Source organism: Camelus dromedarius, chromosome 15 (assembly GCF_036321535.1).
Source record: "Camelus dromedarius isolate mCamDro1 chromosome 15, mCamDro1.pat, whole genome shotgun sequence".
NCBI lineage: Eukaryota > Metazoa > Chordata > Mammalia > Artiodactyla > Camelidae > Camelus > Camelus dromedarius.
Genome location: NC_087450.1, coordinates 43803450 through 43817790, shown reverse-complemented (window position 1 = coordinate 43817790; position 14341 = coordinate 43803450). Strand labels below are relative to the sequence as shown.

Sequence of the window (14341 nt, the reverse complement as noted above, 5' to 3'; positions counted from 1 at the left end):
CAGGATGGGGCGGGGGGGTGGGTAGCGGAGGAAGATGCTTCCCTCCACACTTATTCTGCCCATTCCTCCACCTCAACCTTCATAAACATTTGAAGATGTATAAACGAGCCCCAAACACATACCCCCCAAATGTATAAACAATATAAACAAGCCTATGAGGAAATCAAGGGGGACAATGTCGTGTTAAAAGCTCTATTTAAATGTTTAAAAATATTTTTAAAAATTTGTTTTCTTCAAGAAGACCTAGACCTGAAGTGGACTGAAAAAGGAAAATGCTGGGCAGTTGAAGAGCCCCCTCCAGCTTTTCCGCACTGTCTTTTTTGAGCAGAAGGAGCCATCCCCCAACTCTGGCATGCAGCCTGCCTGGCAGCCCGCCTGGCTTCCGCAGCACAGCCTGGTTGAGCCCGGGGAAGTCTTCTCTGAGGGCTATGTTAACCCCGAAGTACCTGCGTCTGCAGCAGCGCGAGCTCGTGCAGGGTCACATTCACCGTGCTTTTCTGCGCTGATTATACCACGTCTCCAAGTGAACCCCGAGGCCCCCAAGGCAGGGCCTTCAGCACCCACTCCCGGGGTCTGCAGCATGATGCTTAGCATGCTGCCGTGGCTCAGTGAATACTGGGGCCTCCGGGGACTGATCACAGCTGAACTAGGGTTCACCCAGATGCCCGTGGGGTTTTCTCTACCACAGATCAGGACGGCCCTGAGACTCCCTGCAGCAAGAGCATGGATCTGGGGGAGACAGAGAGGAGTCATGCTTGTCTAGAGCACGCTCAGTTCTGGGGGAGACAACTTAGGGAGGGGGATAGCCTCTGCCCATGGAACATCAGGCAGTGCCTTACATGAAATAGAGCAAGTCCAAGTACATGATCTCCACTGATGCAACATCCTGTGTGGTCAGTAGGGAAGAGAGGTTATCTTCATATTAAAGATGAGAAGGCTGAGGGCTCAGAGATGCTAAGTGACTCACTCCAGGTCACACAGCTAAGAGCGGGGAGCCCAACCTGCCCTGAGCTGGGCTTTAAGGACCTGGGTTGGGGGAGGCAGGCTTCTAGGAGTTAAAGTTGAGCTTCTTGGGAGAACATGTCAGAGAAGGGCCAGCGAATCCGTGGACCCAAGTGAATAAGATACAGCACACAGATGCCGTGAGAGCACTTTTCAGTGGTCTGTTGAGCTGAGCTGAGCTGAGCTGAGCTGGGCTTCATCCTGCTGGTCCCTTACTAACTGTGTGACCTGGGACTGACTGTTTTGCCTCTGTCAAAGCTGTAGTGTCCTCATCTGGGAAAGGGGCTTTAGACTATCAGCCTCACTGGATTGTTATGAGGACCCACAGAAATGTTACCAAGCTCAAGTTCGTGTGCCCGACTCTGAAGCTTTGGAGTTTGGAGCAGAGAAAGGTTTATTGCTGGGCTGAGCTGGGAGAACTGAGGATGGCTCATGCCCCTCAGACCCCAAACTCTCCAAAGGGTTTCAGCTTAGCATTTTTAAAGACCAGCTGAGAGAAGGGCAACCCAGGGTATGTGATTAGCTGTGCGCAATTCTCTGACTGATGGTGATCAATCCTTTGGCACCAGGAGGTCTGGGGGCTAGGTGCTCATGATCATTAAGTAGTTAATTTCTTCCACTTGGTGGTGTGTTTTTTAACATCTGAAAAACTCAGGAAATATGCATGAGATACTATTCTCTGGGTACTTCAGAGAGGTACAGCAGAGGATATTGGGGAAGGGGTCTGTCCTGGGAAGGCCCCATAGGGTCTTGCTTGGTTACAGTCTGCCCCTCTTTTCTTTGATACTCCTCAATCTTGAAGAAAACAGGTGTTGGACAAGAAGAGGAATATTCTGGACAGAGAGGTTCATCATCAGCTTGGCAGAGGAATTAGATTTCAGTCTCCAGTCCTATTTCATTCCTCCCCAGATCTTTCAGGGAATGGGACAGAGACTGCTCTGGCGAGTTCCTGCTGAAACAGGGCATAGCCCTACCTTGATTTGGGAAATGGACACCGAGTTGCAAATATACCCGAGTTCCAAGTCCTGGATTCAAGTCTTGCATGATTAAGAACCCATTCCCTGAGGAATTTAGGAGAATAAGCCTGAAAACCAGTCTGCACCTGGCATTCTGGGGGAGACTTGCAGCCAGCTGTCTACTTTTATCTGAGTAGGTCTTAACTTTTGATGCAATGTTAACATATATATAACAGGAGCTATTGGCCACTACATGTCTCCTTTTTCTTGCTAATATCTGACCCAAAACAATTTTATTATCTAAAAATTTAAGTTACAAGAGGAGAACTTGAGGTCATAAGGTTACAGCTGCCATCTGCCAGCAGACACTGCTTTGAGAATGGCCAGTGGCATCCTTAGTATGACACAGCTCAGAAAATTTGAGTTCAACAATACAGGAACATGTCTCAAATCACATCTACAATGGCCACCTAGTTTTACCTTAGATGTCTGAACCACAGCTACTCCATTTTGACTTTTAAATGCATTCCCCTCCTCAAGACCAAAGCAGATGTATAATGCATGCCTGAAAGGCCATAAAACAGGCCATTTTTGTCAGTAAAGTTTCAGTCAAACTGTGAAGGAAAAGCCGGGCTGGTCTAACAAGATAACTCACAAATCTAACTATCAGAATACTGATCTGAGTTCTGCTGGACTAACTTGTAAATCTAAGTTAATTAGTGTTGGTTTGCTGTTCATGTTTTTTGCTAGCCAGCTGGATTTTCAAAGATACATATCTGGCTTTGGAATGTTGGTTTGCTACCTCCCTGCCTCCATTTTTGTGATAAAGATGCTGCTAAAGCTGTCCCATGCCTATTGGCCGAATACCCCAAGCTTGTACTTTACCCTATAAAACCTCATGCGCACGTCTTGGAGGTGCTCAGAGCTTTGGAGCAGAAGCCCCTCTGGGCCTGCCGGCGTAATTCATCTGAGTACTCCAACCCTCCGAGTGGTGCTTGTTTCTTGGCTGGCCTGTCATTTCTGTAACAAAACCATGTACAAGCCAGAATGACTTCCCCACACCTCAATATGTGCAGATTTTCCCATCATTTCCCCTTTAGATTGCAAATCTTTCAACAGAAAGTATTGACGATCAAAATATCTGTCCCTGGACGCTAGGGTGGTGGCTCCTGCCCCAAATTTAGATCATGTCCCTGGGTGCTAGGCCTCCTTTATGTTTGCCTAGTTACCTATGTTGGGGGAAAACTAATCAGATATCGTGAACACATTATAGGCCAAACATTTTATCACTTACACCCAGTTGTTACACAAGCATTGTACACATGCTTTTAGCAATGGACTTAAAGCAAGCATTGGGTAGTTATACTCTGTGACAACCCCATTAAGAGAGTTCTCTTTCTATTCTGAACGCTGGCAGCAACAGTGTGGTTAAAAGTAAAACAATAACTTTCAATATTGATAGGGAAACAAACATTTGATAAACAGTTCAATTAAAAAAAAAACATAGATTAAAAGCCAGCAATATTCCAGACAAAACCAAAAGACTAGAAACACATTCATTAGTCCCCCTAACCCTTCTACCAATAGTTCCATGAAATCAAGAGTTTTCATTAGACTTTTCAAATATCCTACTGTGAACGAGAATACTGCAATGTGAGTGAAAATACTGCAAACATATCAGTAAACAAAGAATGCTGAAACCAAGTCATCAGTGGCTGCCGCCACCCCCCAGTGGGGACAGGCCTGCAGCCCAGCCTCTGCAGCCACTCACAATGGTGCCCTCTGAGTGGACTCAGAATAAGAAAGAATAGGATACTGGCCCTAGATAGCTAGGTGCTTGTCAAAGGAATGAATTCAGTGAGCCCAAATGTTTGCTTCCTCCCACACATAGAAAAGCACTAAATTCTTTAACTTGAAATGCCTGGTTTTCTTTAGATAACAAGTAATCTTTTATTGTTCCAACTACCTGGTCTTTGTTGTAAAGCTCCTATATATCCTAGCGCCTCCCCTACCTCTTCAGAGCAGTCCCTTAGAGAGATCTGAGAGGCTGTCATCCCGGCTCGAGTCCTTCCGCCAAATAAAACATAACTTTTAACTTTTAGGCTGCGCGTTTATTTCAGTCAACAGTTTTGGTGACCACGAAGGGACCCGGAGCAGACTTCTCTCCTTCGCCTGAACTCCACAAGGAACCGGAGCCTTGGTACCAGCAGAGGCCCTTCGTGCCCATCCGCCTCCTCATGGAGTCCAGACGAATTTGGGTGAGTCTCTCCTGGTTCTCGGATCTCCCATATTGGTTGATGATCCTGAGTTTTATTTGGCAGTGTATCCAGGTACCTGGCCCTCCAGTTGAAACATACTGGGGGGAAATACCCACCCAGGTGGAGACATGCTGGGTGGGGCCTGGTTGAAAGATACCGGGAAATACCCACCTTGGGGAGATGTCCCGAGTGGGGCTGGTTGAAAGATACCAGGGAAATACCCACCCAGTGGAGACTCCACGGGTAGGGCTAGTTGAAAGACGCCAGGAAATACCCACTCAGTGGAGATGTCCTGGATGGGGCTGGTTGAAAGATACCAGGGGAATACCCACTCAATGGAGACATCCCGAGTGGGGCCTAGTTGAAAGATACTGGGGTCTGGACTGAGTGGTTAGGTAAGAGGCTGGTCTAACGCTTTCCTCAATTTGGCTACCTCCATTAAATTTGTCAGGATAAAAGTAAAACTCTTATGAGAAACCTTTCAACTCCAAAAACGGGGCCCTCCTCCTGGCTGGCAACAGCTTTCTCAGGTGACTGAGAAACTTGCAGGAGTGGTAGAGGCAAAGACCTCATGCTGTGCAGCTGTCCCTGTGGGAAAACCTACTTCCAATTTTATTCTGACAACCCGATCTTAAAATGGGGAATAGAACTTTCAAAACAAAAGAAAAAGAAATGATAGATTGCCAGCCTCCAACTAATAACCTAGCCAGATTTATCTACGTACAAAACTTACAACTTTAATTGGGAATTTAAAAATCTCACTCTGAAAATAACTAGCCAGGCCTGATAAAACATTTTTTGGAATTCTGACCTTAAAAAAACAAAAGCCCCTTTAGGGGGAACTTGGATTTCTCTTCCTGTGTCCTTGAAATGTAGATGTTTTGTCTTTCTCTGGGTGTTTTATGTGTGAGTGTGTATGTATATATGTGTTTCCTTTTTTTTTTTTAAAGGAAAACTTGGACTCTGCCATGCAAAAGGTACAAGTATTGTGTACATATGGCGGCCAAGGAAATAAATTGGGTTTCTCAACAGTTCTTTGATTGTACCAATTCTCAGGCATTTTGCCATTTTTAACCTTTGTTGCATCAGCCTGGGCCACAAAGGCCTTTACCTTTTGGGGAGTAAACTTTTGAATTTTATTTAGGCAACATCCCCACTCTCATGTGGAAAAGCCTCTTCATCTTATTGGTTTAAAGTCACTATATATGTATATTAATTGATGACCAAATGATGGATCCTTTAATTTGGAAAAACTTCTAAATTGGTGAAAATTAAGAGAGCTCTCATTATAAACAGCTGTTTTATTGGTACATATTAAAATCAATCAAGTTTAAAGGTGGGAAAATATATCTAATGGTTAACCTGAGAACTTAGTTTAAATGAGGGAAAAGACCGGTTTGGAAAGCTACATTTGTGTTTTCCCTTTCCCTCAATGGTTTTAGAGATCCTAATAAAAACATTAGAATAATTAATGTTAATTAGGTTGAGTAACTGAAAAAAGGAATGTAAAAATGTCAAAAGATTTTTTCTTAACAAAAAAAATAAGGGACTTACCCCAAATGGATAAATATTTTTAGATGGTTATTTTGAATGGGATAAATAAAATGGACATTTTTGGATTAAGATACAAGGTTTTGATACTACACTATGTAAAGTTAAAAAAAAAAAAAAAAAAGGCCAAAGAGATCACCTACCGGTCCCCAACATTAAAGTTCAAACAAGTCCGATTTACCCCAGTTTAAAATGTATACATTTATAGGGCTGGAAAACAATATCTATAGACTGAGATACTTGATCAATGATTGGGACAACAGACCAATTGATCAAATGAAAAATTTACAAGGGCCTAAGTCCTTTGGCTCAAACTTGGTGATCCCAGAGACTTTTATATAAAATTAGATAAAGTGGACAAGAAAAAAAAAAAAAAAAAAGGCTTCTGGCACTCCTTCTAAAAATAAGAAATATTGATTAGACCTAATGAATATTAAAATTAAAGGTATAAGAGTTAATAAAATTGAGACAGGAGTTTGTAAAATTGGTATATTTAAGTGGGCTTTATATAAACCTCTTTTGCTTAATTATGTTGTGGGATAGGTATGTTTCAATGGAAAAACGCTTCCCCTTCTTGGTATTATAAGGCTAGGCACATATCTGTCCCTCAGAAAATATTAATTAAACAAACTAAAGGAAACCAATAGAGTTGCCTGAGCTATCCAATATAAAGTAAAACAAAAAACTAATATTCAGGGGCTAATAAAAATAAGAGATTTACCCTGGGTTTAACTTACAACTCAAGGAAAAGAGATCTTACTAAATGCCTTCTGCAAGCTTTTGAAGACATGATAAAGTAAACCTTAAAGTTTTAAAACATGGAATTCCTTGTTTAGAGCTCTTCTCACTGATACAAAAAAGCAAATTAAGGAGATACAATCTGGCCTAGGTGACAGACCAGTTCTTTGGGGAACTGGAAGCAACTGTCTTTGTCTTGCAGATCAGAAATGTAAATACAGCAAACAATGACCTAGGACTGAGCCTAATTAGCTCAATGAAATAAACTTAAGGCCAAAGAAATTTTTGGCATTTTAGAACTCAGAACTCTGACAGGTCCTTCAGACTTTGTCAAGAAATCTTAAATGTCTTTTTCATAAATAGTAAGCCTTAGTGATTTGAGCAAGCAAATTCAGCTTACTCCAACTGTTTTTTATAAGCAGTAAATTTAATTGTAATACCTAATTCCTAAGTAAGTTTAAAGTGAAGTTATGAGATCTCTAGCTTTTGTCTGTTTGTAAGTCTGTGTACACGTTATAGATTTGAGATATTTCTACTGCTAAAAAAAAAAAAAAATCAAAGTCAAAGAGCTCTACTTAATTGACGTAAAAATAAGAGCTTACAAATTAAGTATTTTTAAAATAAAAACTGACCAAATTGACTTTCAGGTTCACATGAACTGGAAAATATTTAATATTAAGTTAATGCTTGGTATTAAGTTTAGTTTAAGTTCATTCTAATTAATAAAGACATATTTAGAGTCATCAATATAATACCCTTACTGTACCTAGGTTTAATGAAAGTCAAATAAGATCCTGTTATATCTGTTGCAGATTTGTCAAAATAATAATAATAATAATAATAATAATATGTGATAAAATTCTAAGTAAATTAAAATGCAAATAAGATGAGGCGTTTTGGGTAAATTCTTTAAAATATATTTTTTAAAATGTATGCTTAAAATAATCTCTAAATATTTGGTATCTTTAAATTCTAGAGTTGTGCTAAATTAAGTTAAATGATGGGAGTTTATTAAATAGCTATGCTGTTTTCAGATAAAATAAGATTGAAATATTACTTAACATTTGACTTCCTCTTACAGAGAAATTAAAGGTGTTTAAAAATATTAATAAATGTTTGGCGCCACCCTGAAATATTCTCTACTATTAAGGGAAACCTCTCAGCATCCTAGGAAAATAAGGTGAATGTGTAAAGGAAGATATAAGGAATGGAATTATATTTTGTTAATGGAAAATAGTAACTTTGTCCTGAGCTGGTTACTTCTGAATGAAAGAGAAAATAAGGGACAAAATAATATGAGTATAGAAACTTATGGAAGCCTTGTGGAAGAGGAACCCTCAAGAAAGAGTCTTGTACATGGTCAGGATTGGCTAAGTTTAGAATGAATTTGGTCAAAGTAAAAGAATCTTAGAAGTAACCCGGTAAAAGACTAGATTTGGTTTTCTCTCTGTTAAATGGACAAAGTTTTCTTAAAATGTTAATCTGCCTTCAGTAATAGATTGTAAAGCTACTCATACCCCTTAGGTGATCTGTTCTGCCTTTACATTTGAAATATTTTCTTGTTAATGAGTAAGTACTCTTTCACAGTGATCTATACTTTTATCTGACCAAGTGTTTTGAAACCTTTTAACAAGCTTCCCGAATATCAATTTCTGATCAAAGTTCTTTTGACCTCCAGTTAACTTTGGGATGCTACAGAAGGCCCCTGAAACATCCCAAAGAGAGATTTTTAACTAGTAAGTTTCACTTGGTATGTTAAATAACATGGGATGTATTGTCAAATGAATAATAAATCTTCCTAGGTTATATTGTATGAGAAAATAGTATTAATATAGATATTCTAGAATTTATATGGACTCCCTAAAATTCTGGTATATCTGAAATGTTACCAGTCATAATTCTGGTTATTGTGACCAGGTTTCTTCATCAATTACAGTGTAACGGTGTTTAACCATGCTTTTAAATCTTTTGTCATTTATAGACAGTTATTGCTTTATTCTGATGATTTTACAAAATGCTTTCTCTTCAGGAGATTTACTGGTTTCTAATAAAATTCAAACTATCACACTGAACTAAACTGGGTAAGAAATTTTAAAGGTCTAATGAAAACTCTGATTTCATAACACTGTTAACAAAAGGATTAGTTACATGGGACTGAGTAAACTGATGAATATGGTTATAATTTTTTATTTTGTCTGAAATATTACTGGCTTTAATCTGTTTCCCAGACATAAAGAAACTCTTCTCTTTAAGCTAGTTATGATTCACAGCAATTTGATGAATTATACCTATGTAAGCAGACTTGGAACAGTTATCTTTTCTATCTGATCCCTCCAGAGACTGGAAACTCTTAGGTCCCCAGTGGCTGTATCAAATAAATTAAAAAGATCATCTCCTAACAGATATAGGCATCTCAAGGTATTTTAAGGACCTTAAAGAGAAAACAATTTACCTAAATCTGTAAGGCAAAAATCTATGACAACCCCTTGACGTGGCTTTCCTGGCCTTAGGAAACCTTATTAACATTCTAGTCTGAGACTCCTTATTAAAAGTTCCAACACAGCCAATTTAAAAGAGCTATATGATGAAATAATTAGACTGAACTTGTAAACAAATTAATCTTGATTTGACTATATTTGATAAAAATGAGGGAACGTTAGAGAGAAAAAGATTATATTTTAGTGGATATTAAATTCTAGTTTTGTTAATTGAGGTCTATATTTAAGACATTCCCCAAATCATTCCTTGCTGTTATGTTACATTGCTGCAAAGTTTAATTGAATTATTAAAAGGACACTATATGTTTGTTTCTGAAGCTCAATGATCTATCCTTGGGTAAAGATCCGATGCCCCATGACCTGCAACCAGGGGATTATACATACTAGAACAGACATGTCTTAAAGAACTGTCTCCAACCTGAATGAAAGGACCCTTTACCAGGTACTCTTAACTAGACCATGCACAGTGAAAGCTAAAGGAAATGGACTTTTGGATTAGTTTCCAGTCAGAGAGAGCCCCTGCAGTGGACTGGCCTATAGAGTACTGCTCACCTTAAAACAATGCTCAAATGAAGAAAAAGCTACCAGGCCAGGATGAGAAGAAGACGACATCTGAGGTAGACAGCTGACCCAAAACACTGGACCAGGCCTGTATACCAATTACTTTGATATTTGCTCACACCTTTGATTACAAACTAATCCAATTGTTAGGTTTATGGTAAATTACCTATGTCTAGTACTTCTGTGTTACCTTGGTGGGTTTCCCTACTCCAAGGCTCTAACTAGATAGATAGCCTTCAGAAAATGTATTCTAAAAAGGAATGATAGTTCTGTTTAGGCCACTACTGACATTACAAGGTGGGAGACCTCACCTGGCCAATTAATAATACCTGCTCTGAACCTGACCATAAATATGAATTTTCTTATAAGATCACTCAAGCTCAATCAGAAACACAAGCAAAATTTTAACCCCAAAATGTTAACTTCTCAACTATTAAATCCTTACTTGTGACTTTATTAACGTTACTAACTGTATTACTTATATCCTGTCTATTTTATAAAATTGTTGTCTCCTCCACTTCCCAGTGTGTAACTAGGCCTCCAACAAGATTGATGATGGCTAAACATTTTGAGGAAACAGATAAAATTTATAACCCTGCATAAAATAATTGTAATAGTGTGATTCTAGGTATGGGAATGAGCAACGAGGGGTAAACATCTCCTGGGTCATAATAGACTAGTAAGACAGGTGATCCAGAGAACTTTTAGTATCAACAGGGCCTGATCCAAAACTAGCACTTTGAGTGGCATGTCAACAGATGCTTCACCTGATCTAAGAATGAGCCTTCCTAGCACCATGGGACAAAATTGGTCATGAAATGTCTCCCAAAATATTGGTCGAATTTAGGACCAAGAGGGAGCACTGTGAACGAAAATACTGTAATGTGAGTGAAAATATCAGTAAACAAAGAATGCTGAAACCAAGTCATCAGTGGCTGCCACCACCCGCCAGTGGGGACAGGCCTGCAGCCCAGCCTCTGCAGCCACTCACAATGGTGCCCTCTGAGTGGACTCAGAATAAGAAAGAATAGGATACTGGCCCTAGATAGCTAGGTGCTTGTCAAAGGAATGAATTCAGTGAGCCCAAATGTTTGCTTCCTCCCACACATAGAAAAGCACTAAATTCTTTAACTTGAAATGCCTGGTTTTCTTTAGATAACAAGTAATCTTTTATTGTTCCAACTACCTGGTCTTTGTTGTAAAGCTCCTATATATCCTAGCGCCTCCCCTACCTCTTCGGAGCAGTCCCTCAGAGAGATCTGAGAGGCTGTCATCCCAGCTCGAGTCCTTCCGCCAAATAAAATGTAACTTTTAACTTTTAGGCTGCGCATTTATTTCGGTCGACACTACCCAGCCCAGCATGATCCAAAAGAAAGCTATGCTTGTCAAAAAGTCCCCTCCATGAATCCTCTTAAAGATGGAGTAGCCCTGCAAAGCTTCAGCTTAATCGTCCATAAATGACCAAAAACCCAAGACAAGGTAAAAGGTCCAACCACAATCTTCTTGACAAAGAAGTTTCAAGTTGCTGTGACATACACTTCAAGGTAAGAACTATAACCATGACTCACAGCATTACACCAGGACACCTCCAAACTTCAGAACCCCCGCACAATTTCCAGAATGTCTGTACCAGCAACATCTGTCCATACCAAACAATCTGAGCCTTGTCACTCATTTGACAATGCTTCCCATGCAATTTAACATACCAACCAATTCTAGTTAGTTTAGTATTTTTCTCTGAGATGCCGCAGGAGCCCTCTGAAGCATCCCAAAGTTAGCTAAAGTTAAAAGAACTTTAATTAGAATTTGATAGGAAATTTGTCAAAAATATCAAAAAGCTTCACACAATTTGTTATCAGACGTATCCTAAATAAATTCATTCTCTCAACAGAGAGGAACCAAATCCAGTTCTGCACCAGCCTACTTTGAACAAAATCCATTTACCAAACTAAGTTTAATCTAACCTCAGCCTGACCACACACAGAACTCCTTTTTTAGGGCTCCCTTTCCAAAAACTTTCCACCACTTTCTGTATCCATATTAGTTTGTCCCTTATTTTTTCCCCATCTAGTACCAGCTCCAGGATGAAATCCATTTCTTTTCCCTTAAAATGGAATTCCATTCCTCATACTTTTTTTTCTCAACACACAAATCCTACTTTCTTAGTATATACTGAAGTATTTTTCATTATTTTTAGTAGTATTAATTACACGCTTAAATAGAATCCTTAACTCTAAAAAATCTTAAATTTCTAGTGAAAACCAAGAAGCAAGCAATCATGAACTTTTACATTAGCATTCAGTAGATTGGCAAATAAAAATACCAACAGTAATCTCTAAAAACGTGTGCTTTCTACAGAAAAATCTCTCCAAGTGGCACCAAGCATATTTAATAACAGTCCTAAACACCTTTAGCTTCTCTGTAAAGGGAAGCCAATGTTCAGTAAATAAGGTTTCAGTATCTTATTTTATTTGGGAAGACCTAGTTATTCAACTGTATTCAATCAACTTTCATCATTTAACTTAATTTAGCATAACTTGAAAATTTCAAGTTATCAAATTTCACTTGTACATAGACATTCCTAAAACATAATTATTTCTAAAGAGTTCACCCAAAAGTTTATCTCATTTGCATTTAATTTACTTATAAGAATTTCATCATACCAAGTTAATTTTCTTTCTGCTGAAGACTTCACAACAGAAATAACAAACTTACTGACCTTCAGTAAACCTAGGTACAACAAAAGACACGTCTATATTGATTATACCAACAAGCTTAAGCTAGCTTTTATATTAGATTTTAATATTGAATAGTCCCTAGATCACATGAGACAAATTTGTTCTGTCTAGCTTCTTTTATACTTCAAGGTATTTAATTTGTAAGCATTTACTTTTAACTCAATTAAATAGAGCTCATTTACAGGTTCATTTTTACATAAAAGGCAGAAGGAACCAGAGATATGTTTTTCCACTTGAGTTCAAAACAAAACAAAACAAAACTTTTTTTTCCATGAGAACTCAGGTAGATGATTTACATCTCAAAGACATAGGAAGAGAAATGCAAATTCTTCCCCTAATGGCTTTTACAAAACCCAACCATCTTGGCTATTTTCAGGGATTTTTTTTTTTTTTCAATTCCCAAACATCCACTTCAGTTGAAAGAAGTAACAGTAATAGACGATAATATATCATTTGCTCACATCCACATGCCTCACTTTCAGCAAAACCAGGGAGAGAGAACAGGATTTGCACTCAGGTACTAAGACCCACACACTCAAGATAAAAGCTGATTATTTTCTTTCATTTACAGGAGCACAGCTAAAGATCTCCCAGTTTTGCAAAAATACCCCAGGGGACTATAAAGATGGACCAGAGCCCTGAATACCCATAATAATTATTCACGGCTGGTGTTGTCAAATACCAAGCAAACAAATGCAATGCAAACGGCCTCTCAGTTGGTCCAAAAGGGGAGAACCCCAACCAATACCCCATCGGAGATAAAGCTAAATGAAAGCCCTCAAAGCTAGAAAGGGGAAATTCCAACCAACGCAGGTGAAGCAAATGCAATGGGGAAGAATACCCTGGTATCATCACACACGAGCCCTGTTACTCACCAAAGACTTCTCAAACGGCCAATGCAAGTACTGCTACATCGCACACGCACACACACGCACGCACACGCACACACACACACACACACGACAAGGTATAGCCCGAAAATTCCACTTTCACTCCCAGACAGAAGCTTCCAGAGTGGCCTGGATCCCCCAAGAGAATCCCCCAAGAGATCCCCCAGAGTGGCTCCCAATGAGCCCAGAATGTCTCACTTCCCCGAAGGGGATGAGCCCAGGTGGAGTGGGTCGAATTTTCCATCCTGCACAAGCCAGAGCGGCTCACCCCAAAATGATACACAAAAGCACAAACAACAAATGAGCAACCATGGCACAGACAGAAAATCAGCAGAGGTGTAGTCTAAAATTCCACTTCTACTCCCAGACGGAGGCCTCCGAACAGACTGGGCCAGCTCCTGAAAAAGAACGGACCCAGAGTGGCTCACAAGGAGCCCAGAGAGGCTCACTTCCTGCAAGGGGATGAGCCGGGTGGCGTGGAGAGAATACCCAGCCCGCACAAGCTGGGGACTCACCTCCAGACGACACTGAGTGTGGACCGTAGCTCCGTCCCAGTTCCCGGAGCAAAGTGAGCTCTGTTAGCCGCTGGAGCCCAGGGAAGGGACTGGCCTGGGCCGGGGCTGACCTGCTACGGGAACAGGCTCCTACGCTGGCTTCCCCCAAACTGTTACCAAGCTGTTTGCCTGCCCGACTGAGAAAGGTTAATCGAAGGGCGGAGCTAGGAGAAGGAATGGCTCATGCCCAATAGGCCCCAAGCTCCCAGAAGGGTTTCAGCTGAGCATTTTTAAAAGCCAACTGAGGGAGGGGCGACTCAGGGTATGTGATCAGCTATACACAATTCTCTGATTGATGGTGATTAATCCTTGGCACCAGCAGGCTGGAGGCTATGTGCTCATGATCATTAAGTAGTTAATTTCTTCCACTTGGTGGTGTTTTTTTTTAACATCTGAAAAACTCAGGAAATATGCATGAGATATTATTATCTGGGTACTTCAGAGAGGGGCTTCAGCAGAGGCTATGGGGGAGGGGGCTGTCCTGGGAAGGCCTCACAGGGTCCTGCTTTGTTACAGAAAGAGGCACAGAGTGAGTGCTTTAGAAAGGGATCTGCAGTTTTGGAGGGGGTTACTCTAAACCATGGAGGGTGCCTTG

At 40.1% G+C, this 14341-nt stretch overlaps 1 protein-coding gene across 1 annotated transcript in view; it reads right to left on the bottom strand.

Annotated features, from left to right (window-relative positions):
- ALK (ALK receptor tyrosine kinase) overlaps window positions 1-14341 on the bottom strand; it is a 679224-nt gene that overhangs the window by 26373 nt on the left and 638510 nt on the right. The window lies entirely within an intron of this gene.